The 24834-nt window shown below is 46.9% G+C and overlaps 1 protein-coding gene and 1 long non-coding RNA gene across 6 annotated transcripts in view; one reads left to right on the forward strand and one right to left on the reverse strand.

Moving 5' to 3' along the window:
- ASTN2 (astrotactin 2) overlaps positions 1 to 24834 on the forward strand; it is a 1128670-nt gene that overhangs the window by 982869 nt on the left and 120967 nt on the right. The gene's annotated exons all lie outside the window — the stretch shown is intronic.
- LOC138432523 (uncharacterized) lies at positions 3086 to 22883 on the reverse strand. Of its 2 annotated transcripts, none has more exons than XR_011253885.1 (3): positions 22192 to 22883; positions 17008 to 17158; positions 3086 to 3172 (listed from the first exon to the last, which is right to left on the reverse strand). It is a non-coding gene; the product is annotated as an uncharacterized lncRNA (long non-coding RNA). The 2 variants fall into 2 exon arrangements; XR_011253884.1 differs by having other exon boundaries at positions 22576 to 22839.

The raw sequence follows: 24834 nt of genomic DNA on the forward strand, positions 1-24834 counted from the left end.
GGATCACTTTTATCACTGTAGAATAATATGGCCTTCCTCCACATCCACCTCCCCAAATCAATCCTCTGGACCTCAGTTTTCACAAGAAAAGAAAGTTGTTGTACCAGTTCATGTATAAGTTTCCTTATAGATCTATTTTTTCTGAGATCCCAGAGTGATAATCTTTTTCTGTTTATCTTGCTTAAGTTTATGACATGGGTGAGCCACCCATGTAAAAATGGAGAACTCAGCTGTTTTTCAAAAACATTGAGCTCTGTGCTTAAGATCTATGCATTTTATTGTATATAAATGATATTCCTCAATTAAAAAAAATCAGTGTTATCACAGAAGAGTATCATTTATGGAGCCATTTGACATAATACTGTTCAGCAGTAAAAATGAAGCAGGAAGCGTACTATTGCACTTTACTGATGAAGACACTCAAGTTCTGAGATGCTGATACATCTAAGATCTAGTGTATCCAGTTTTTACCCATTATTGTTCCAAAGCCTGGCACAGTTGTAACTGGCCCTACCTTCTCCATGAAACCTTTCCTGATCCCCACTCCAGTCCCTATAACTATTCTGAGTTTCTGAGATATCTTCCCTCCAGAAACCCTGGCCTAGGCACCATCTCATCTGTAGCTAACCAACCCCGGAACTCCTCCAGCACTCTCTGTTCAGTGAATAAACAGGCTTTCAGTTCCCAGGGCTGTCAATCGGCTCTATTTTATAAGTCCTAAACTTGCTACTAAAGTATTTTACAAGATACAACCAAACAAAAGCAAATCTGTGAACAGAAGGTCACAGTTTTGGAAGGGCCTGTTTGGGTTTTAACGGCTAACGCTGGGCATTAAATTCATCTTAAACAGAGCTGAAATTTCCCTCTGGATAAGAGGGATGGGTTTTCAACGACCAGTGTTATTTGGGATCCTGGAAAGCAGAGGGTGGATAGTTTTGGCGTGGTTTATGCCCAGTGCCTCATTCTTGAGTTGACTCAGGTTTCTGGGTGGAGTTACAGTTTTGTAGTAAGACTCTGGCCCCAGGACAACAGTCTGTCCAATTTCCCCTCAGGTCACTCTAAATGGCAAGAAAAATTACTGGTAACCTTTTCACAGGGCAAAGATGAAACTGGGACCTTCAGATCCTTGTCTACATGAAAGTATAATCCCTTTAACTGGAAGAATAAGGGGGAGATGCTGGAATTGCCTCTAGAAGGGCCTGGGTGTAGACATGAAGGACTTCTTGCCTTTGGGTAATCCTTCTACTTAATCAACTCCCCTTCATATATCATCTCATCAGTTGCTTACAACAGTCCTGCAACCCAGAGTATCCTTAGACTCCTTTTCCAGATACGAAAATAGAGACTCAGAGAGGGAAGGTGATTGAACCAAGGACACACAGCTGGTCAGAGGTGCAACTAGGGCTCAGCGGTTAAGGACTCTTGCTCTTGTTGCCAACCAGCCATCCTGCAAAGACTTGGGGTTATCACAGTCAATCCTTTCAGCAATTCCTAGGAGCTGATATCATGATCCCTGCTATATAAAAGACAAAACTGAACCCTGGGCATGGTAATAAGGATGGCCCCAAATTAATTACATGGCTCAGTCCCCAGTGGAAATTATCCCAGTTTTTCTACCCTTGAATCTATACCAGGGACTTAATAATCCTCCACATGGAAGGAATGTTTCCTTCCAAGCCTGGCCTCAGATCCAGGTGTTCTGGTCTGTAACTCTATTGCTTTTTAGCATGGCCAGTTGGTTTTTGGAAATCAGGTTTCACCAGCTGTGAATTAGTGCTCTCTAGTAGACAATTGCCATTGAATTAGCAATTAGGCAATTAGGATCTTTAACTTGAGAACACGGCTTCTTTCTAGACTCAAAGTCTTCATCAAGATTGTATCTTAAAGATCTCATTCTTAAAATCTGTCATTCATTTGCCAAAGCCCAAAGACCTTCTCAGAATGTTTACTATCATTCACTGCCTATGTCCTAAGCAGACACTGTGCTAAGGACATCAAATATGCTTTCTCAAAACCTTACAGCAATTCTGTGAGGTATAAACTTTTTGTGCTTTTTAAAAGAAGGGAAAACTGGTCCTCAGTGAGGCAAAATCATTTTTCTAATGCCGAACTGGAATTTGAACAAAGTCTACCAGTGTCCCTGCCCTTTCTGGTATGCCAGAGTGTCTTTTAACTACTGGCCATAGACCTTCAATGTTGGAAGGAGCTTTAGCTACTATCCAAGTCAATGTCCTGTCAGCTCCCATTCTAAAGATGGGCAAATTAAGGCCAAGAGGAGGAAGAAGGGATTATTCATTAAGAGGAATGTCCCCATACTTTGCATTAATCTAATCAAGTAGATTTTGGAGACTGGCATCTGCCTACAGGATTCTCTGGGTTTGGGGATTCAGGTTACCACTGATGCCAGGCATCCAGGGCAGAATCAGAATGCACCTGGATACTACCCAGAGCTACAGGGCACGGTGAGAAGAGCCGCCTACACCTTTTTGCTTCTCTGGAAACCAGGACCTTGCCTTCAGCCTTGCCTGGGGGACTGGGACATGGAAGCTTGGAGGACCACACCACTCACACTTCCCTGGAAAATTCCTGTAATGTTTGACCCACCCATTCTCTCTCTACTGTGCTCCTCCCCTTCTTCCTGAGTGAGACATAATCCTAGCAACTGGCTTATGTCACATTTCGCTTTGTTTGGAGAGGATAAGATTTTCCCTCCTCTTAATTGAGTGATTGAGCCTCTGTGAGCTCACAGATCTAATCTCGAGACGCGGGCGGGTTAAACTTGGTTATTGAGACATAATAGGAAATAGCATTTTGGAGAGTTTGGGTTAGAGGCAGCGACTGAAGCTTTTTCTCAGAGGCCTTGTCTGAGGACAGGCCAGGGTTCCTCCCATGCACTTGGGCCCCTCTAGCTCTGAAACAGGCCGCTCAGTGGCTCCCTCTGAGATGAAGGTACATACAGCAAAGGCTGGGGAGACTGTGTCTCTTCCAGTCATATGCTCTTTTTCCCTTGAGGCCCTCACTTCCTCGCCATTTCAGACTCAAGGTTTGTGGATGGATATGATACACACACGCTTTGGACCTCAAATTCTCTTTGATTCTGATTTAATTAAGCTACCAATGTTCTCTGCAGCCTTTGGAAACTTGCTTCTCCTTTCAGGCTCTGCTTCCCCATCTGAAAAAAACCAAAAGAAGGATGTGGTGGTAAAAAAAAGAAAAGAAATCTATGTCTGCCACAGTCTCTTTTTGATTAAGGCTTTAGGGCTCATTAAGTCTCATTCAGTCTAACCAACACTCGTTCTGAATGTCAACAGTGTGCCAGGCACTGGGCTAAGTGCTGGATTCCATTGGTGAACAAGAATAGGCAAGGACTCTGCCTTCTTGAAGTTTAGAGTTGAGTAGGGGAGATAGATTTGGATTACTGTGATGCTGAATGGTTTGCCTTGGAAACAAACTGAGATCATTTGAGATTGCTCTCAGGTACTGCATTTTGGACTCTTTTGAGGGCTGTTTCATTCCTTCTAAGGGATTCTTGCCCACAGTAGTAGATACAATGGTCATCTGAGTCACACTTGCCCATCCCCATCCATTTTAGTTCACGGATTCCTAAAACGTCGATGCTCACTGTTGCTGTCTCCTGGCCTCATCACGTCCGATTTACCTTGATTCATGGACCTAACGTTCCAACACCACTTTGCCAACAAAGGTCCATATAGCCGAAGCTACAGTTTTTCCAGTAGTCATGTAAGGATGTGAGCGTTAGACCATAAAGAAGTCTGAGCATTGAATAATTGATGCTTTCGAATTATGGTGCTAGAGAAGACTCTTGAGAGTCCCTTGGATAGCAAGGAGATCAAACCAAGCAATCTTAAGGGAAATCACCCCAGAATACTCATTGGAAGCTGAAGCTCCAGTAGTTTGGTCATCTGATGCAAACAGCCAACTCATTGGAAAAATCCCCAATGCTGGGAAAGACTGAGGGCAGGAGGAGAAGGGGGCGACAGAGGATGGGATGGTTGGATGGCATCACTGATTCAATGGACATGAGTTTGAGCAAACTCCAGGAGAGAGTGAAGGACAGGGAACCCTGATGTGCTGCAGTCGGAGCGAGTGGGGGGGATGTGGTGGGGGGAAGGTGGTCACAAAGAGTTGGACATGACTTAGCAGCTGAACAACAAGCAACAAGTGGAGATAAACAATAAGTAATGGGCTTTAAGCATAATGATTCCTGTGGAGGGAGGGCATGCTGTTCCTTGATAGTGTACAGCAAGAACTGTTGAAAAGCTGTTTTGAAATAAAATTTTAAAAAATGGCATCAAGGAAAAAAGAGTCTTTGTTGAGAAGTAGGTATTTCTGCATGATTAGTAGAACAGATCACATTGTTAAAAGGTCAGCATATCTTTAAGTAAGTCTTAAATATAAGGAAAACTGCATCATTGCAGGCTCTCCCATCCCATCAGATGGCTTCCAGCCCAGGAAGCCTATATCTAGAGAGGCTAGACCACTGAAAGCTTAAGGAAGTGCCTACTTCTGTATTGATGTGATAATTTGATTAGCATCTATAAATATTACAGATATTAATGTTAATACCTGTAATATTTGATTAGTATCTGTAATATCTTTGGCAAGGCCCAAGTCTTTGTCACTCAACATTGCATTCCAATATTCTAGAGCAGTGTCTGACACATGGTTAATACTTAACAAATGTTGTTGAATGAATGTGGTTGAGAGGAGATGAGACAGGAGCCAGATCACAGAAGGATTGGAAAACAGGCTAAGCTGTTTGGACTTCATCCCACAGGCAAAGGAGAGCCTTGGGTGGCTTTTGAGGATGATCGTAAACATGATCAGAGTGGCACTTTGGAAAGAAAGGTAACACTTCTCAGCTTTCTGCTCATAGTTCTTTGTGTTAAGCTCAGTTCCATGTACAGAGGAAATACTCAAGGGGTGTTTATAGTGTGAGTGAATGGATGCATGAGCAAACAAAGGCACAGTGACCACAGAAATGGCTGGATGGGTGGAGGTCCAGTGTCCAGCACAGGCTCAGATTCAGTCACAGTGAAGTTTGAAGTCTCAGTTATATTGTTTAGTAGCTATGTGACACTTGGTCGATACTTGACCTTTTTTTTTCCCTTCCTCTTAGTTTATTTTTTTTTTTTAACTTTGGATATTAGTACACACCTAATGAGTACTCCATAAATTTCAGCCTTTGTATTTGTATTCTTCCTTTCATGGGGAAGATGCATGCTTTTCTAGGAAAGCTACGAAGGATGATCCCTGGACCCTCTCATTCTCTGCATAGTTCATTAAAAAATGTCCCGCAAACCTTTGAGTTTCCAGCGCCAGTGTCAATCATCCAGTACAGTACAGTTCCTTTCATGGTTTAGTCAAGAGGATCGAGCCCCGGAGAGTAGAAAGAGCTGATCCCAGCAAGTTAGAGAAAGAGCTGCGTTTTGGGCCCAGGTCTTCTGGCTCATTACTGTTTATTCATGCTTGGACAATGCAGTTATCCATGAAATTGGCCTTATGAGTTCCAATATTCTAGAGGTAAAATGGAGCCCTAGGTCCTTAAATATTCTCAAGGGTAAATGAAATCATTCTTTTGGTTTATGTAGCACATCCCTTTGGCCATTCCTTTTGTCTAAAAGGTGTTGTGGCAATAAATTTGAACAGTCAGAAGGGATGGGATTAGCAAAGATAAATTTTATAAGAGAGGCTGCTTTGCTCCTCCCTATATTGCCTCAGTAACTTCAACTCCTCCAACGGTTCCGGGGCCCAGGCTCTGGATGGATCCAGAAATTGTAGTAGGGTCTCCATGAGCTGAGTAAGAGAGAAGAGAGTGGGTGGAGGGAGATGACCACCACTGAGGCGCCACACAGTGTCAGAGCAAGGACATACTCAGGGACCATCTCGCTCATGTCCCCCAGTTTGCACAGAGATGAGGAAAGATTGGCTCAGATCATGCAGTATTAGAGCAGAGATATAGTCAGTGGGGTTGGGTGTTGGATCAGATACAGAAGGAGAAGGAAAATGAGGGTCCAGCTAAGACAACACGTATGTGAGAAGGGATGCTTTTCTCTGGGAAGCAGACTTGATTAAGGTGAAAGATCCCCTCTGTTTGAGGTATGTTGTATCTAAGGTACTAGAAACATTCAAGTAAAGAAATAGCAACATAGTTGGATATGAAAGGTTGTTGCTGAACCACGCAAAGATGCCAGGATTCTTGGCCTCTAGATGAGAAGAATTCAATCCGGGGCCAGAGACTAGGCTTGATCACTCAGAGCGTTTGTGTAACAGTTTTATTAAAGTATAAAGGAAATAGAGAAAGCTTCTGACATAGGCATCAGAAGGGGGTAGAAAGAGTACTCCCTTGCTCGTGTTAGCCATGGAGTTATATACTCTCTAATTAGTTATTACAGTGAATCAAAAGAATGTCTGGAGGTTGTAAAGACCTCACTAGACCTACTCCCATAATTTACACTTTAAGATAACAGGATTAGCCAGAAGGGTTTTTTTTCCAGAGACTGTCCTCAAACAGGATACATTATTGTTATATAATCCTAAGGAATGCAGAGGGACGAAAAGAATTTGTCCTTTCTTCCTCCTTGAGAATTCCAGACCCCTCTCTCCTTGGGGACCCCTAGACTTCTTATCAACCTGCCTAGGAAATGACTGTCTCAGATATGAGGACCAACCAAGGGAGAAGATGGGGCCAGGCACTGGACCTTTGAGGGTTAATCAGATGAAAGGTGAAACACTGCATTTGCTTACACTGTCTTGATGTCAGTTGACTTAGAGAAGAAGCGGGCTTGGGACTGAGTCGTGAGCAACCCCAGAAAATAACTTCTAGGTCAATGAGCTGACCGACAGAAGAGACTACGCGGGATCAGACTGATGGGACAATAAGATTGGGGGATCAAGCAACCAAGAAAAGAGAGCTTCAGGGAGTAAGGGGCTGGTCGGGAGACTGCAGACGCAAGTTGCCCAGACTCACATTGGTGATAAATTGGTAGAGGCAAAACTTGAACCCATGTCTGCGATTCCAAAAGCCATGTGCCTTCCAAAAGGCTATGTTGCAACACAGCCACGAGAAAAACGGGATGGTAAACCGTCTGTGAGTGCAAGCAGAATGGGCTGCTCCCTCCCTGACTCTGGCTGCTAGACCCCAAATGCCCTCAGAAAATACTGAAGCTTAACGGAAGGAAGGTCAACCAGAACTTGAAACTCATTCTGAGAACACTAAGGCTCCTTTCTGCCAAACTTTCTCCCCACCCCCATCCCTAGGGAAAAAGAGTCCAACAAAACTTCAATTCACTTATAATTGCTCCACTCCCAGAATTAGAAGGATTCTTTTTTTTTTTTTTTGTTATTGGTCTCCTTCTAACACCCTCAACTGATGCTTTTACAAAACTGTTATTTTAGGGCTGTTTGGACTTGTTTTCTACATAGCTCTTGTTTTCTATTATTTCTCTCTTTTTCCAGGGTTCAGACTAATTAAAGGAAGTGTAAATCACACCTCGTTTGCACAAAATACCTTTCATGAGGTCTGGAAGCAATTTAGCTTCTGTTTGCCAAAGATCTTTAGGAAAGAAAAAAAAATCCCCTTGGTTTAAAAAAGATTAATTTCTCGGTGCCAAAAAAACCCATTAAGTGCACCTCCCATTTCTGGGATCTTTTATGGTTTTCATGTGAAAATGGCAGCCAGGGTAAAAAGAGGGAAGACCAGGCTGGCTCTGCAATTATGTCTGGCTCTCCCATGCCACCAACCCGGCAGTTCTGCTGCAAAGAATGGATTTAGAGCGCAGCCTGGTCTCACAGGGCGTCCAGAGAGAATGCAAGGCCTGTCACTGGCTATCTTCTGCTCCCCTCCCCCACCCCAAATTCTGACTGCTGATGGTCTTCCCGGGGCCAACGGTCCTTGATCTGAGATGAAGCTTGTACGTGAGGCTCTGGAGAAGACGGGGGAGGTGTCACCCTAGGACACTTCTTGTCCCTCCATTGGAGACCTGCTCCCTATTTCAGTCAGTCTTGTTTCCCCTTCCCTCCCCATCATCTCTGCCTCTCCTGTCCTGTTTATGTTTTCACCTTTACTCTGAGGATTGACCCCTGCATCTCCCCTTAGGTGGTGGTGTTCAGTCACTAAGTCATGCCCGACTCTTTGTGACCCCATGCACTTCAGCACGCCACGCTTCCGTCCTTCACTATCTCTTGGAGTTTGTTCAGACTCATGCCCATTGAGTCCATGGATGCCATCCAACCATCTCATCCTCTGTCGCCCCCCTCTCTTCCTGCCCTCAGTCTTTCTCAGCATCCGGGACTTTTCCAATGAGCCAGGGCTTCACATCACGTGGCCAGAGCATTGGAGCTTCAGCATCAGTCCTTCCAATGAATATTCAGGGTTAATTTCCTTTAGGATTGACTGGTTTGATCTCCTTGCTGTCCAAGGGACTCTCAAGAGTCTTCTCTAGCACCACAACTCAAAAGCATCAATTCTTTGGTGTTAAGAATTTGGAACCATGAAGAACCTTCTTGTTACCTTCTGATGTCCTCATTTTTTTTAAGATTGGTGATAGGCAAGGCTGGTCAGGGAGATGGATTGTCTGTGGACCCATAGCCATGACCCAGCAGAGCCAGAGTTAGGCCTGAGGACCAGACCCTCAGTCCATGCCCTTTCCTGTCTTCATAAAGATGACTCTAACAGTCACAATTTCTGACAACAAGATGGGGGGAGAAAATGCCATCAGCTTGACGGGATGGTGTGTGCTCAACCCATCACATTATATCCCAATGACGCTTATATCCGCTACCTTCTCACAGAGTCAGTCATGGGAAAAGAGAGGGATGAGCTGGACTGACTATTGAGGTGGATGTGGTAACAGTAGGAAGAGGAAACCATCTGTGACAGCTCCTGTATTCAAATCTTAACCCTTCTGGTTTTACGTGGGTGGCTATGTTAGGCAACAGTGTGTGCTAAGCCGCTCAGTTGTGTCTGACTCTTTGGGACCCCACGGACTGTAGCCCTCCAGGCTTCTCTGTCCATGGGATTCTCCAGGCAAGAATACTGGAGTGGGTTGCCATTTCCTCCTCAACAGTAGCCCCATCTATAAAATAGGGATAATAGTACCACTCTCGGGGGCTGTCAGAACAAGTAAATGAGCTAGGGCTTTAACAGACCCATTGTAAGCCATCAGTAATCAGAGATCCCAGTTTCTTCAAGTGCCTTTTTTCTTGAGAGGGAATCAAAACCTCCCTACGTGGCTACTTCTTGGCTTCCCTATCCTCCAAGTGTGGAATCTACTTCCTAAGAAAATAAGTAAATAATAACAAAAATATTTGGAACTTGTTAAAGCATGAAATTTCCAGACTGCTTTTCCACTGATCTGAAATTTCTGTAATTCTTCTGTAGAGAAGAAAGTGTCACGGACAAAAGTAACTTTATCAAAGAATGAATTACATACTACATTTCCTAGGCTGGCTTTTTTTTTTTTTTTTCATTTGAAAAACCCAGCTTAAAAAGAAAATGTTGGTGCGGAGGCCCAGTGTGGGGAAGAGTGAGTGATGTTACCTCGGGGATCAGTGTGTTAGGGTCGGAAGAGGACGCGCCCCGGGTCTAGATTCGGTCTCCGCTGCTGCTTCTTTACATAATCTCAGACACAATTGCTTTCTGCTTTTCTGAACTTGTGATTTCATAATTTCAAAATGAGAATGATAGAAGTCGTAACTAGAGAATTAAACATGTACTAGCCACAATGTACTTCTCACACTGTGAGAAGTCACTCACTTTCTAAATAGTAGAAGTGAATGAGAGAGAAAATTCTGGAAGAAAGAAAAGGATGTAAGCAGTTCCAGAAAGCACCCTCAGAGCTGGAAGATTGGAGTTGGAGTCCAGTTCTAACAAGAACCAGGACTTGGACTTTGGAGCCTCCATTTGCCAATAGTAAACTGATTTTCTTACTATCTTCCCTGGGCTGGGGCCCCTCACCCCATCACTCTTCTCTCGGGTTTGGTAGCATTTTCCTAGCTGCTCTCCCTGCCTTCATCCATCCTTACCCTGCTGCCCCTCTAATTTCCACTTTGCCATCAATAGGGAGAGTCTGGGGCCCATTATCATTCTCTTGTGCCTTCGGAATAAGGTCTTTGTTCCTTCATACGGTTTCTGAGGTTCTGCCAACTCCTAGCCTTACCTGTCTCTCCAGCCTCCTCTCTCTTCGCCCCTGCCTCCCGCCCCCTGGTCCTGCCCTCCCCCCTTACCTGCAACTCGCCTTCTGCCCACTGCTGTGTCTTCATCCTTCTGCTGAGATGCCCTTGCATACCTCCCCTTTTCAGAAACTCACCCTCAACATAAGACTGTCTTAGGAAGCCACCTATTATTGAATCTATAACTTGGATCAAGTGACTCAGTGTCTCTGGCCCCAAGTTGCTCATCTGTAATGCAAAATGGGGATGTTACTCCCCTCTTCCCTGGGTTAATGGGACAACTGTGGTAGCAGGGACAGCTCACTCTGCATGGGGCAGATACAAAGCGCTTTTCAGAAGGCTAGTCCTCGCTTTTCATTGTTGTCACTTGCCTGCTGGACGTTGCTTCCAACTCAGACTCTGTTCTCACAGGCTTAGCACACAGCCCTCTCCCACGTCGTGCTCTCTCACTGCCCTGTGCATTAGTTCCTGAAGGTTCTGCATGTGGGTACTGATTTCAGATCCCAGCTCTCTCACTTGTATGACCCTCTGCATAACTTAGTCTGAGTCTCAGTGCCTCATCTGTAAAATGGGAGCAATAGCAGCATCTCTCTCACAAGGCTCTTGTTAACATTAAATAAGAACATGCGTATAAGGTACTTAACGGAGCTCTTGGCACAGAAAGAATGCCGTAGATGTGTGCCATTGATGTTGCTGTTGCTCTGTACCCCCGTGCCTGGCGGGGAGAAGATACAATGACTGTTGAAAGGATGAAAGCTCTGTGAGCAAGAGGGAGTGTGGGATGAGTTTTCTGATGGTTTTCAAAGGAAAGAGCGTAACAGGCCCAGGGTGGGGTTTGCTTTGCGTGATCACGGGGTCCACCAGGGCAGCCCTGTTCTCTGAGCCCTATTCTCTCTTCTGTTTGAGAACCCGGGAGGGGATGGGCAGGGGAATGTGCCCAGGTGTTCATGGTGGGGCGGGCACAGGCACACAGAACCATCAACATGTGAGCTGGCGGGCCATCCTTGCCAAGGTGCCCTAATCCTGTCCCGGAGCAGTTCCTGCATTCCCACCCAGCCTGCAAGCCTCTCACACTCCCTTTGCAGCCACACGTACAAACAGGACCACCCCACTTTTACGCTGGCCCCTGTGGAGGATACCTAAAGCATCTTGCCTTTCCTGGGTCTGACTGGAAGCTCTGTTTGAAAAGCTGAAATACCCTGGACCCTGGGTGGCAGACTATCCCAAGTTTGAATTCCAGCTTTCCTACTTACCAGATTTGTAATTAAGTCCAATGACTCAATATCCCTGAGCCCCATTTCCTCGCCTGTGCAACAGGGGTATTAATCCCCATTCACAGGCTTGTCATGAGGGTTACCTGAAACAATGCAGGCAGTGCAGCGAGTCAGCTCCTAACAGATACTAAGTCTTCTTAGGGGATTAGTCCCCTTTCCTCTTTTCATGATCTACATTTGCCTCCTGGAAGCGGCTCTGTGCCAGCCTCCCGGACACAGGTTGAGTTGGCTTCCTGTAACTGGGAGTGTTCAAGAAGGGGCCAGATGGCACCTAAATGTGGACGGAGGGCTTGGGCTCAGTGATGTTTTACGTTCTTCCAAACTTGAAAGTGAAAGTCGCTCGGTCGTGTCCGACTCTCTGCGGCCCCATGGACTGTACAGGCCATGGGACTCTCCAGGCCAGAACACTGGAGTGGGCAGCCTTTCCCTTCTCCAGGGGATCTTCCCAACCCAGGGATGGAACCCAGGTCTCCGACATTGCAGGCAGATTCTTTACCGGCTGAGCCACAAGGGAAGCCCAAACTTAGAATGCTGCTGTTCTGTAAAATACTTCTCAGGTGAGGATATCAGCGTGCAGATAAGGGGGCTGTGCTCTTCCCTCCTGCGGATGAGGGGGCTGTGCCCCTCCCCGCCCCTCCTGCCCTGAGCTCCTCTCTCAGCATAGCACCACGGTGGATGGATAACACCGTGTTGTGTCTTCTGCGGTCCCTCAGAAGTTCCCAGTGGAGCTCGCTCACATTCTCCTGCCTAGCTTCAGCACATGGGCCAGTCTAGAGGCGGAGGCTCTCAGGGACTGTTTGGAGGGGAAATGATTAAGGCATTAGTCCACAGGGCCCTCTGCAAGAGCCACTCGCCCTGAGCTTTCTACCGCAGACTCTCAGCCCATGCCTTTCCCATGTGAACAATGTTAGGAAATCCCCTTAGAGGTATTTTCTCAGCCTAAGACCTCAAGAGCCACGTGATGGTAATTTATAAATATTTATTGATAGCCTACTATGTGCCAACCTCGGCACTTGGTGGGGTTACGCTGTCTGTCTTCCTGCCTTTTTTCTGTCAACCTACAAACTAAGACTCAATGAAACCTGCAGTTTTGAGAACGCAGTGCCCCTGCCATCTCCCCAGCCTCATTTCTCCTCACGCCTCTGTGGCGATCCTTGGTTCACCCACACCGAAGCAGCTGCCTTTCCTGAAAGACTTTGTCTTCCCATCCTTTCAGGCTTTATCCCCCTTCTGAACTTCTCTTTCTGTCTCTCTGGGATGTTTCTTCTGGGCTCTTGTGTCTTTTAAAACAGTAAGTTTGGAATTTTTAAAAATAATCTTTAAAAAGTTAGTTTCATTTTGGAAAAACAAAGCAAAGTCAAGCCAAGAAAGTGTTGCTGCCCATAAGAAACACAGTATCTATCTGGTTGTGGCAGTTTAGAGGGGGAGGACTGTGTATCTTCACCAACCAGGATGGATTCAGAGTAGAGAAGTGAAGGTCACAGTAGGACCTGGAAGGACAAAGGAGGGTCTTCCAGGTGCAAGTGCAAAGACCTGAAGGTCAAAACTTGTAAATCATGCCCAGGAACGCAGAGGCAAATGTGGTTTACTGAAGTGGATGCCGAAGAGGATGAGGCTTGAGCCTTGGATGGAGGTCGGGTATACAGTGCCTTGAATGCCAGGCTGGAGCCCCTGATTTTGATTCTGTACTAAGTGGAGAGAACTGAAGTTTAATGCACCAGGAGTGACATTATGGGACCTGTACTAGAGACGCGGAACGGAGTCGCTGCTCTGAAATGTTACTCTGAGTGAATATATGGCGTTCTTCTGCAGACTGCTATCTCGTAGGAACAGGCCAGCATTTTAACACTGACCTCAACTTCTTTGGAAAAGACTCTGATCCTGGGAGGAATTGGGGGCAGGAGGAGAAGGGGACAACCGAGGATGAGATGGCTGGATGGCATCACTGACTCGATGGACGTGAGTCTGAGTGAACTCCAGGAGTTGGTGATGGACAGGGAGGCCTGGTGTGCTGTGATTCATGAGGTCGCAAAGAGTCGGACACGACTGAGAGACTGAACTGAACTGAACAACTTCTTTGGAAGGAGAAAAGGCCAATCCCCTTTTCAAGAAGGAGCTAGGTTTGTTATCTTTCTCTGCTTCTGCAACAGGCTAAATCCAGGTAAAAGTTCACAGGTGCCTTCCTCTGGGATAGGTGAGCTCTTTGCTCAGGGTATCTCAAATGCGGGCAGCTTGCCCTCTGTAAAGCTGCAGGAAGCTCACCCTCAAGGTTTGGAACACAGCTGAGGGGGGTTGAGGTGAAGTGGGAGGCAGAAAGGGGACAGTTATGAGCAGACCTGGGCCATGGAGCTGGCCTCAGAGTGCCTTGGTCATTGCACGTGTGTACAAAGGTTCTCCTAGTCCAGAAAGGCCACACCCCCTCTCCCTTCCATCTGCCTCTGCAAACAAGGCCCCTGGACTACCTGCCTATTTTGCAAACAACATTCTATTGCAATACAACCTACATCCATTCATTCCCATTTTGTCTACGGCTGTTTTCACACTACAACAGCAATGTCAAGTATTTGCAACACAGACTGGATGGCTCACATGAAAATATTTTCTATCTGACCCTTTGCATTAAAAAAAAATTGCTGATGCCTCATCTGACCGAGACTTCTCCATCCTTCGGAGCAAAACTTAAATTCACCTCCTCCAGGAAGCTCTCCCTGACCTTCCTGGTTCTCACTGAGGGTACTCATCTCCCATATTGCAGTGCCACTTATTATCCACTAATTATTACTCTCATATTTCCCCTCTTGCTTCCCTGGTGGCTCAGAGGTTAAAGCGTCTGCCTCCAATGTGGGAGACGCGGGTTTGATCCCTGGGTAGGGAAGATCCCTTGGAGAAGGAAATGGCAATCCACTCCAGTATTCTTGCCTGGAGAATCCCATGGACGGAGAAGCCTAGTAGGTTACAGTCCATGGGGTCGCAAAGAGTTGGACACGACTGAGCAACTTCACCTTCACATGAGTACTTTTAAAAAGGTTTCTGTAAGTACATTGTACCACTCTTGTGGGCAGGGACCACATTTTAAACTTTCTGTCAAGTTGTGTTAAATAGCAGTTAGCAGAGTAGAAGTCTATGTGTTTTGTAGAGAGACATGCCTGGTATCAAGTCTTGCTCTTTCCCTTGCAAGTGTCATGACTTGGGACAAGTCACCGTGTCTCTCGGAGCCTCCCTTCTCATCTGTAGTCTAGCTGGATGACACAAGCACACCCCATCCAGATTACTGGCAGATCCAAAGAAACAAAACATACAAAAGTCAAAACAAAACAGCACACTGTTGCTGTGGGGAATGGAAACTAGATAGTAATTGACTTACGCTACTGGGTATCTTGCTTTGGCAATGTGTAAATTTAAAATTTTCTCCCATGAGATAGTTAGGGAGTTTGGGATGGACATGTGCTCAGTGAAGTCAAATGGATAACCAATAAGGACCTACTGGACAGCACAGGACACTCTGCTCAGCGTTATATGGCGACCTGGATGGGAGGGGAGTTTGGGGGAGAATGGATACCTATATATGTATGACTGAGTTCCTTTGCTATCCACCTGAAACTATCACAACATTGTTAATTGGCTATCCTCCAATATAAAATAAAAAGTATTTTTTAATTAAAAAAATTTTTTTTCTCCTATGGATGTCTAGGAGGGAAAAAAAATTCCATTATTCAAGTATTTTGAGAAACACTGCATGTAGCTTCCCCCTTTCTCAGAAATTCATAAGATGAATTCTCATATTAAAAGCTCTGTGGGAAATAAATCTGTTTAACTTTATTTAACCCTGTGTTTTGCAAATTTATTTGGCCACACCTTGAAATAACTATTCATGCCTCATGAGAGGTAAGCTCTGAAAATATACTTTCAGCTGATTGGGCCAAGTGGTCCTTGGGTCTCCAGCAAGCCTGTCATACTGAGTTTACAGAAATAACTTCTGCTTATCAATCTCCTCTTTAATCAACTGGAAGAAGGAAGGCAATGAAAACCCACATTTTTGTATAAAAATAGTGCCATTTAGATCTGTTTGTTCTATAAGTCAACAAGTAGTCCACACACATGCCCCCATGTCCCAGGGATATTTGCCACAGAGGCCACTGGAGAGTTCTGCATTTGGGTGTGTGTGTGTGTGTGTGTGTTTGCACTAGTGCCCACATGGGCCTGTGGCTCCTTCCTCCTCCTGCCAAGGTTCTTAGAATCACCTACCAGAGGCATTGCAAGTCCTGGTACATCCATGACTTCCTTTTCTTCCACTAAGTGAAGACCTCTCACAAGTCCCCCTTTGACCTCCTTGGATTCAATCCCCTGGAAAAGTGTCCCTTTTCGCTTTGCACAGTTGACCCCCACCCCCCCTCTTTCTGGAACTGGAACCCTTGGGTCTCAACCGTGGGTCTCTGTGGAAGGGGGAAATTGAGGCCTTGGGGAATTACTTGGAGGATGGTGAGGGGGGTGGTGTGCATGAAATCACTGGGTACGTGTGGGTTTGAGGTTCTAAACTGGTGACTACGAATTGAGAGCAGCTGGTACTTCGGCAGGCGGGGGCCCGCACACTTTGCAGTCTCTTTCGATGGGGCTGTGACCCGAGGAGGCTGCCAAGGGAGTCTTCCCTACCGCCTGCCCAGGCCGCCGCTGCTGTGCATGCACTGCCTCAGGACCCTGAACGACACCCTCTTTCTTCTCAAAAGCATCTTGCTTGGCATCAGAAATGACATTGTCATCTCAGCCTTTGTTAAAGAGCTTGGAAAGTCCTTAGGAAGAGCCAGAAAGGGAAGAGGAAGCCCCGGTCGCGAGTGTGTGGGGGCCGGGTGTGTGTGGGGTCCACGGCCGACAGAGGGCGCTCCCACACCACGCAACGCTGACGGCCAGGCTCCCGCCGGCCCGGGAGAGAGGGGGCCGGCTGACCTTTCTCGGGTTGCCAGAGCAGCGGAGGTGTCAGCTGAGAACGGTCACAGCCTGGGGAGGAGAGGGGAGGGAGCGAGGGAGGCTGGGGCACCCGAAGGGGAGGAAGAGCCGGCAGAGAAACACAGGCACGCATTTCACGGAGACCGGGACTCAGGAGACAGGCAGCTTACGCACTGCGCGCCTACAAACGGCACGTGCAGTAAACACCACACAGACACAGCGCACAGCCCAGGTTTTGTTTTCTTTTTTCTAAATCACACAGGATGCAGAACCACAACATGAATGCAATCCATAGTACGCAGATACACACAACATGGCCCCCTCGCCCAGCTAAGCCACAACAAAGACAACACACAGACACACACGTGTAAACACATCTCCCCCAGGCAGATTCAGCCATGTACCATATGCAAAAGGCAGATAACGAAGACCCGCATGGTAAGCACGCATGCACACACAGAGACACACAGCCTGGGGATAGCCCACCACCGCAACAGACATCCTCAGAGACGCATCACAGACAAGCAACAGAAGCACGCGTGATGCGTAAACATGGCCAGCTCCCCACAGGCGGACTGTAAAGACATATGTTACGTACCATATGCCACGCCGATCCACCCAGCGCAGACAGGCGTGCCGATCACACGAGGTGTCATCCGCTTGCAGAGCACACAGCACACACAGCTCACACTCACTGTGTGGGCACAGGTCCACAGGCATCAGAAGCACTCGGAGTTCAGTAAATGTTTCTATAAGAGAAAAGAGAAGGAGGCCAGAAACGGGGTAAGAGAAGAGGACGAGGGTTGAGAAAGAGGGAAGAAAGGACAGGGAGATGAGAGAGGAGGGCCAGAGACCAGGTCTGGGGCTCCACTCGCCTCTCCTCCTCCCCACTCCTCACCCGTCGCTGGAGCAGAGAGCAAGCCAGCTTCTGGTGGGGACCCTGGGGGAGGCCACACCGACTTGGTGGCTACAGCTGGGATGGATGGTGGCCCCTGTGAACGTGAGCCACCAGTGTGGGGGCAGGGTCAGAGGCACCACACCACAGCTCCGTCTCCCTGGGGCCCTGCAGCTCCAGGGAGACCTGCCCCGACCCACGCCATCTCATTTAATCCTGATCTATGAGCTGTGTACAGTCCACAGTCTGACTGGCCCCTGGCCCCAGGATCACCAAGAAACGATTACCAGACTCAGGGTAGATTTCATTCTCCCCTCTGAAAGTGCACTTTTTTCAAAATAAAAACAGACAACTTGAGCAATCCTATCAGGGGCTGTCCCTCCAGAGAGGACAGGGCAGATCAGGATGGTAAAGGGCTCCTACAAGCTTGCTTATCACATAGGAAAGTATAAGCCTCTTCTTGGAAGCGTGGGGTTTCCAGTGAAGCAGCTTCAGAGCAGCAGACCCTCTCGAGCAGCCATCCTCGTTTTGGCCAGGGCAGGGCCCCAGGATATAGAAACAGGAGACGCAAAACCTGTCTTCCAAAATGTACAGCATAAGGGGGGATAGACAGCATCTTTGACTCAATGGACACGAGTCTGAGCAAACTTGGGAGAGACAGTGAAGGACAGGGAAGCCTGGCGTGCTGCAGTCCACGGGGTCGTGAAGAGTCGTAGGTGACTGACCGAACAACAGCAGGATAGAGACACAGAATGGTAAGTGAACAAAGGGTTAAGTGAACGTATAGAAGAATGTATAGAATTTAGTTCCTTTTATATTGATTAGGAAAAAAGAGGGCAAAGGGGTGAACATTAATTGAAAATCTACCACACACACTGTGCTGGGTACTGTGCATCCATTATCTTGTTTACAGCTCATAAAACAAACTCTGGAAAACAGGGCTTAGCAGCTCCATGTTACGGATGAAGAAACCAAGGCTGCAGATGTAAAGCTGCCTGCACAAAGCTGCACAGTGAGAGGTCTGGATTCAAACCCGTCAGCTTGACTTCAAGCACTACCTCTACTTAACTGTATGGTAATAATTATTTCCCCTGGCTTTTCAGATCTCTAGTGAGAGTCAGCAGAAAGGGGAGAGAGACGGTCTCAGCAAAGTAACTCTGAGTTAGCTGGCCTGAGGGCATACTTTACATTCTCCCAACAGCAAGAGGGAATCTTGGGTGATAAAGTTGCTGGTCGTTCTGCAAGAGCCTATGTCCTCCAGTTTCTGGGCCTGACATCCGGTCCCTGACTTGGGTGCTGATATGTGGTTCCCATGTTCCTGATGAGACCCACCATCCTTGTGTGCTTCAGCCTTTGGCTCCGTCAGGATTCTGCCTGCTGTTTGAAGTGGGTGTTAGGGATGGATCTCTAGCTTCCCAGATTTCTCTAGTGGTCTGCAGAGCCTCCTGATGAGGATGAAAGAGGAGAGTGAAAAAGCTGGCTTGAAACTCAACATTAAAAAACTAAGATCATGGCATTGGGTCCCATCACTTCATGGCAAACAGGAGAGGGAAAAATGGAAGCAGTGATAGATTTTATTTTCTTGGGCTCCCAAGTCACTGTGGATGTTGACTGCAGCCATGAATTTCAGACACTTCCTCCTTGGAAGAAAAGCTATGACAGACCTAGACAGCATATTAAAAAGCAAAGGCATCACTTTGCCAACAAAAGTCCCTATGTCAAAGCTATGGCTTTTCCAGTAGTCATGTATGGATGTGAGAGTTGGACCACAAAGAAGGCTGAGTGTCAAAAAATGGATGCTTTCAAATTGTGGTGTTGGAGACGACTCTTGAGAGTCCCTTGGACAGCAAGGAGATCAAACCAGTCAATCCTAAAAGAAATTAACCCTCAATATTCAATGGAAGGCATGATGCTGAAGCTGATGCTCCAGTATTTTGGCCTCCTGATGCAAAGAGCCAACTCATTGGAAAAGACCCTGATGCTGGGAAAGATTGAAGGCAGGAGGAGAAGGGGATGGTAGAGGATGAGATGCTTGGATGGCCTCACCAATTCAATGGACATGACTCTGAGCAGACTCTGGGGGATAGTGAAGGACAGGGAAGCATGACATGCTGCAGTCCATGGGATCGCAGAGTTGGGCACAACTTAGCAACTGAACAATAGCAACAACTGTAGATCAAGAAAGAAGAAATAGCAAGAGAACCAGGGAGCCCTGTGTGGCCTAAAGCTAAGGAGAGCTGAATCCTGTTTTCCAGTGCATGGTCTGGAGCTCATCTTTCTGTTCTCTAAGTGCCTGTTGTGGGTTATTGGATAACTGCAGGGGTGGAAGGAACATTTGGGATCATCTAGTGATGGACACACAGAAGGCGATGGCACCCCCACTCCACTGCTCTTGCCTGGAAAATCCCATGGGTGGAGGAGCCTGGTAGGCTATAGTCCATGGGGTTGCGAAGAGTCTGACTGAGCGACTTCACCTTCACTTTTCACTTCCATGCATTGGAGAAGGAAATGGCAACCCACTCCAGTACTCTTGCCTGGAGAATCCCAGGGACGGGGGAGCCTGGTGGGCTGCCGTCCATGGGGTCGCACAGAGTCGGACACGACTGAAGCGACTTAGCAGCAGCAGCAGCAGTGATGGACAGCTGAGGTCCAATAACATACCTCAGCTTATTACTGCTGTGCTTTCATTGGGCTTCCCTGGTGGCTCAGACAGTAAAGATTCCACCTGCAATGTGGGAGACACAGGTTCGATCCCTGGGTTGGGAAGGTCTCCTGGAGGAGGGCATGGCAACCCACTCCAGTATTCTTGCCTGGAGAATCCCCATGGATAGAGGAGTCTGGTGGGCTACAGTCCAGGAGGTTGCAAAGAGCTGGACACGACTGAAGCGAATAAGCACACACGCTTTGGTTAATAAGTGTGTCAGCCGCCGTTTATTAAATGCTTCCCGTTGTGCCAGGAACTGTGCTAGCATTTTGCGTGTGTATGCCATCACATGTTCACAGCACTCCTGTAAGGCAGGCACTGTGTTTGTCACTTTCACAGACGAGCGGATCAAAGCTCAGAGATACATAGTGGCTTGCCAGGGGCTTCACAGCTACCCAGTGACAACTGAGGTGCAAATCAGGCATGTCTGACTCTGAGCAATCACTCCTAACTGTCCTGGCCTCTGGCTTTCCTGACCAACCTGGGTACATGGGCCAGGGCACTCCTCCCCACTCGCCTGATTTAGGGAGAAGAACACTCAGATCAGAGGAGAAGAGTATGTTGTTCAAGGTCACAGAGCTGATTATCAAAACCCGGAGCCCCTAATCTCTCGTCTGTTCAACTTCCTACTGCTCCCCGAGCCAAGCATGGCCCTATCACTTTTCATGGTGTCAAGGTTATAAAAGAGCTCATCTTGTCTAGCAAAGATCACTTTGGAATAACTAGAAAGTGCTGTTGTCCCTCCCCTGGGCCCTTTAGCACATCACACAGTTGTTGACTGTCTTCCAGGTGGCTCCCTTGGAAAGGAGAGCCCTCCACTCCCGACCCCTTGAATGTCACCTGGCTGAGTTTGTTCAAGCTGTATTTTAGGTGCCATCAGCTATCTTATTAAAGCCTGGCTCTGTCCACATGCAAGTGCTATGTGATAGCTAGGCCTGGGGTCAGAGAGGGGCAGCTTCAGACTGGTGATGGAACAGCCTTGAGTTTCCTCACCGAGGCCTGTGTGTCGAGAATGGAGGGTTAGCCGATGAAGCCAGGAGGCCACTGTGTTCACATGTTGTTATTTATTCTGGTGGGATCCGTCTCTTACTCAGCAAGGGGATTTACGCTAGAATTATCCAGCTGTGTCTGAAATTTGGCTACAGACTCAGATTCCCAGGATGAAGAGGTCAATGGCTGCCTTTGTCCTTAAATATATTTCATTTTCTCCCTAGCTATTCTTGGTAGACTAATGACTTAGGGCAAAGCGTCCACAAAAACTCCTGAGTTAACTCTGGGCTGATCTGCTGATACAATCCAGGGTTAAAATTCCAAGCATCTTTGTCTCCATGGGGAGGGCTTCCCAGATTTGCCATCTGCAAAATGGATCTCTGGGCCATTCCTTTTAACACTGTGCATTTCTTAATCTCTGTCCCCATTTGAGAAGGAGAAGTGAAAGAGTATATCCCACCTATGGGGACTTAATCTGAGTTATTAGTGGCCTCTAGAGCAAGATACAACATTTTTCCAGTAGTCATGGATGGATGTGAGAATTGGACCATAAAGAAGGCTGAGTGCCAAAGAATTGATGCTTTTGAGCTGTGGTGTTGGAGAAGACTCTTGAGAGTCCCTTGGACTGCAAGGAGATCCAAGCAGTGAATCCTAAAGGAAATCAACCCTGACTATTAATTGGAAGGACTGATACTGAAGCTCCAATACTTTGGCCACCTGAGATGAAGAGTCATCTCATTGGAAAAGACCCTGATGCTGGGAAAGATTGAAGGCAAAAGGAGAAGAGGGCGGCAGAGGATGAGATGTTTAGATAGCATCGTCGACTCGACCAGATGTGACTTGAGCAAACTCCGGGAGGTAATGAAGGACAGGGAAGCCTGGCAGTCTGCAGTCTGGGGGGGGTGGGGGGGGCGCGGGTCGCAGAGTCAGACATGACCTAGTGACTGAGCAACGACAGCAACAGCGAGACAAAGCGTGTTATAGTTTCAGCCTCCCATTTGCTAGGAGTTTAGTAACATCTTTAGGAAGGAACAGTAGCAGCACCTCATAGGGTTGCTGGGACGTGCTGTACACAGTCAAGGTTCAGTGACTGTAAGCTGCTGTCTTTGCCGCCTCTTTCACGTTGTCATTAGAGGCCCAGTCTCTCTGAGGCTCAGTCTCTACATCTGTGACATGGCGACAGTAATCCTCACCTTGATATTGGAGAGTGAGGTGTGAAATCCGAGAGGCTTCATGGAGACTTGCCAGGTGTTAACAGTAAAGGCTCAGGAACTAGGGAGTGTGGCCTTAATCCCCTCCCTCCTTTCTCTGTTTATCCCTCTCTCCCCTCCTTGAGGTCTTCAGAGAAACAGTCCCCATAAACCCAGGCTCTATGTCTCTTATTTAAGCCACCTCTTATTGGTGACCTTGTCTTCTGCCTTCTCTCCTTCCATCCTTCTTCCATGTCACATCAGGTAGCTTACCCAAGGCCGCCTTGGTATCACAGATCCTCTCTAAGAAAACAGCAAGTGACCACTCCCATAGCAGAGCCTCCCTTTCAAGGAACGTGAAAGCCCCAATCCACCTCCTGGACTCACGGAGAAGCCGAAGGTACCCAAGGTTTCCAGCCCGGTGACCTGACAGAGACTTCCAGGGACACGGTGGCTGCAGGGCTCTCCCGAGAAGAGCACTCGGGAGTGAAGCGGAACTGGGGACGTCTGTCCAAAGATGCCCAGTGAAGAGACAGAACCCAGGGCTCGCAGCCTCCCAGAGGGGTGCTGGAGCCACTGTACCCCTGAGTCCTGAGGACAGGCACGCACAGCTCTCCCCAGCTCCATATTCAGTGATGTCACGTTGGGAGTGGTGGGAAAGTGTCTAAACTGGCCATGATAGAAGTATTTACACCGTGGAAATCAGCTGATGCTATGAGTCAGCACCTCTCCCACTTTTTTTTTTTTTTTCTTCTCCAGAGAGCCAGTTGTTGAACATTTACCAGCATACCGCTGGACCCCAGTCTCATGAATGGTTCACAAGTCATGTGACCTCTTTGACCTTCAGTTCCCTCACATATACATCAAGGCTAGTTTGCTATTGCAGGTCCTCTGAAGCATCTGAGAAGGGATGAAATGTTCAAGGTCTTTCTTAGGAGAAACACGTGTATGGGAGATGAGAAGTTGCTATGAAGACTGGGAGTATCTTCAGATTGTGGTGCAAATGAGAGAAGGAGAGAGAAGTTAAGGAGTGTTTGTTGAGGCCTTTCGGGAGCTTTCAAGGCGGTTTACCATCCAAAGAGGAGTCCTGTGTCTCAGTATACCTGCTGCGCCCAGTCACTAGTTGGGAGCAGGCTTTAAGAAGTGCGGCCTCGATGCTAATATAGTGATGGAATTTGGAACACTCAAACTAGGGTTCTTGGTTAACCAAGCCTCTGATTGTTGAACTTCCTAGACGCATTCTCCTGGCCCCCACAGATATAAACACATCAGACCCCACTGGATGTGTCTTATCCAGATCACGTCATACAACTTTAAAGGTAGTTTCTAAGCAAGTAAATCTGTGCCAAGCACTGTGTCAAGTCTAGAGGATAAAGAGAGGTTTGAAACATGGTCCTTAAACTTAGGGGACCCATCCAAGTGGGACTGACAAGTAAACAGACACACTCAGGACAGCGTGAAAAGTAAGGGGGATGGCAGGGAGGCTTGTCAGTAAAGGCTGCATAGAAAAATACGTGGTGATCCTTGAATGGGGACCAGTCTTGGGTAGAATGCGGGTTCTGGACAGAAAGAAAATCTTCAAAGGCGAAGGCTCAGAGACATGGAAGAGCACATAAGATTCAAAGATTTACAAGCAAATCAACATGGGTTCAGCATAGATACAAGAGTGAAGTTAAAAATGACCCTGGAGAAGGAATCAAGGCAAGACAAAGCAAGGGATTGGATCTATTTATTCACTTTTGTAGACCGTGGATAAGGGAGGAGCATTACAGACTTTTCATCAAATGCATTTTTTAGCATAATCACTGACTGCAGTTTGGAGGATGGACTGAAGGGGTAAGACAGGAGACAGGACTGGAAGCGAGGTCCCCGTGAGAGGGAGATAGCAGGAACACGGATATGGAGAAGGATAGTCAATTAAGAGGCATTTAAGTGATAGCACCTACTCGAGTAGATGGCTGTTGGATCTGGAGGATTATGAGAGAATCTATGATAGTGAGACCAAGTAGCTAGCTTGAATTATATACATCCTTGTAACTAAGCCTGTCTCTTGACTTTCTAAACTGTAGTTCCTGAGCTTCAGGTCATAACTATTGTGGATTATGAATTCAACTTACTCTATTTTGTGCAACAGTTAACATGAATATATAATAGATTATATTGCATATAGCAAGGGTAAATATTATTTCATAAAGCTTTGTTTTGAACTCATATCGATGCATGTATGTACTAGGTTGGGATGTAAAATATATGAATCACAGTAAAGGCCCTTTCCTAGTCTGTGAGGTTTTGTAGGGCAAGAGTTACATCTTACCTTTTGTAAACTCAAGGAATTATAGAATTGGAGGAGGTCTTTGATTCTGACTGACTTAGAGGTTTTGTATCATCAAGCCCTGCCTCTGCACCCTGCTCCTCCCCAACCACCACTCTACTTCTTTTAGTTGGAAAATTATATTTGAGGAGGTCACGTTCTTTCTACCAGATCAGATAATTCTCAATATTCTTTGTAATACCTGGTTAAACTAAGAGAAAGAATAGATTGATATATGTCTTTATGAATGAAAACATGAATGGCATAGCTTATAATTTAAGGCAATAGCAATTCATGAGTAAATGAATGAAGGAACAGATGAGTTCAGAGATGAA

Source organism: Ovis canadensis, chromosome 2 (assembly GCF_042477335.2).
Source record: "Ovis canadensis isolate MfBH-ARS-UI-01 breed Bighorn chromosome 2, ARS-UI_OviCan_v2, whole genome shotgun sequence".
Classification (NCBI taxonomy): Eukaryota; Metazoa; Chordata; class Mammalia; order Artiodactyla; family Bovidae; genus Ovis; species Ovis canadensis.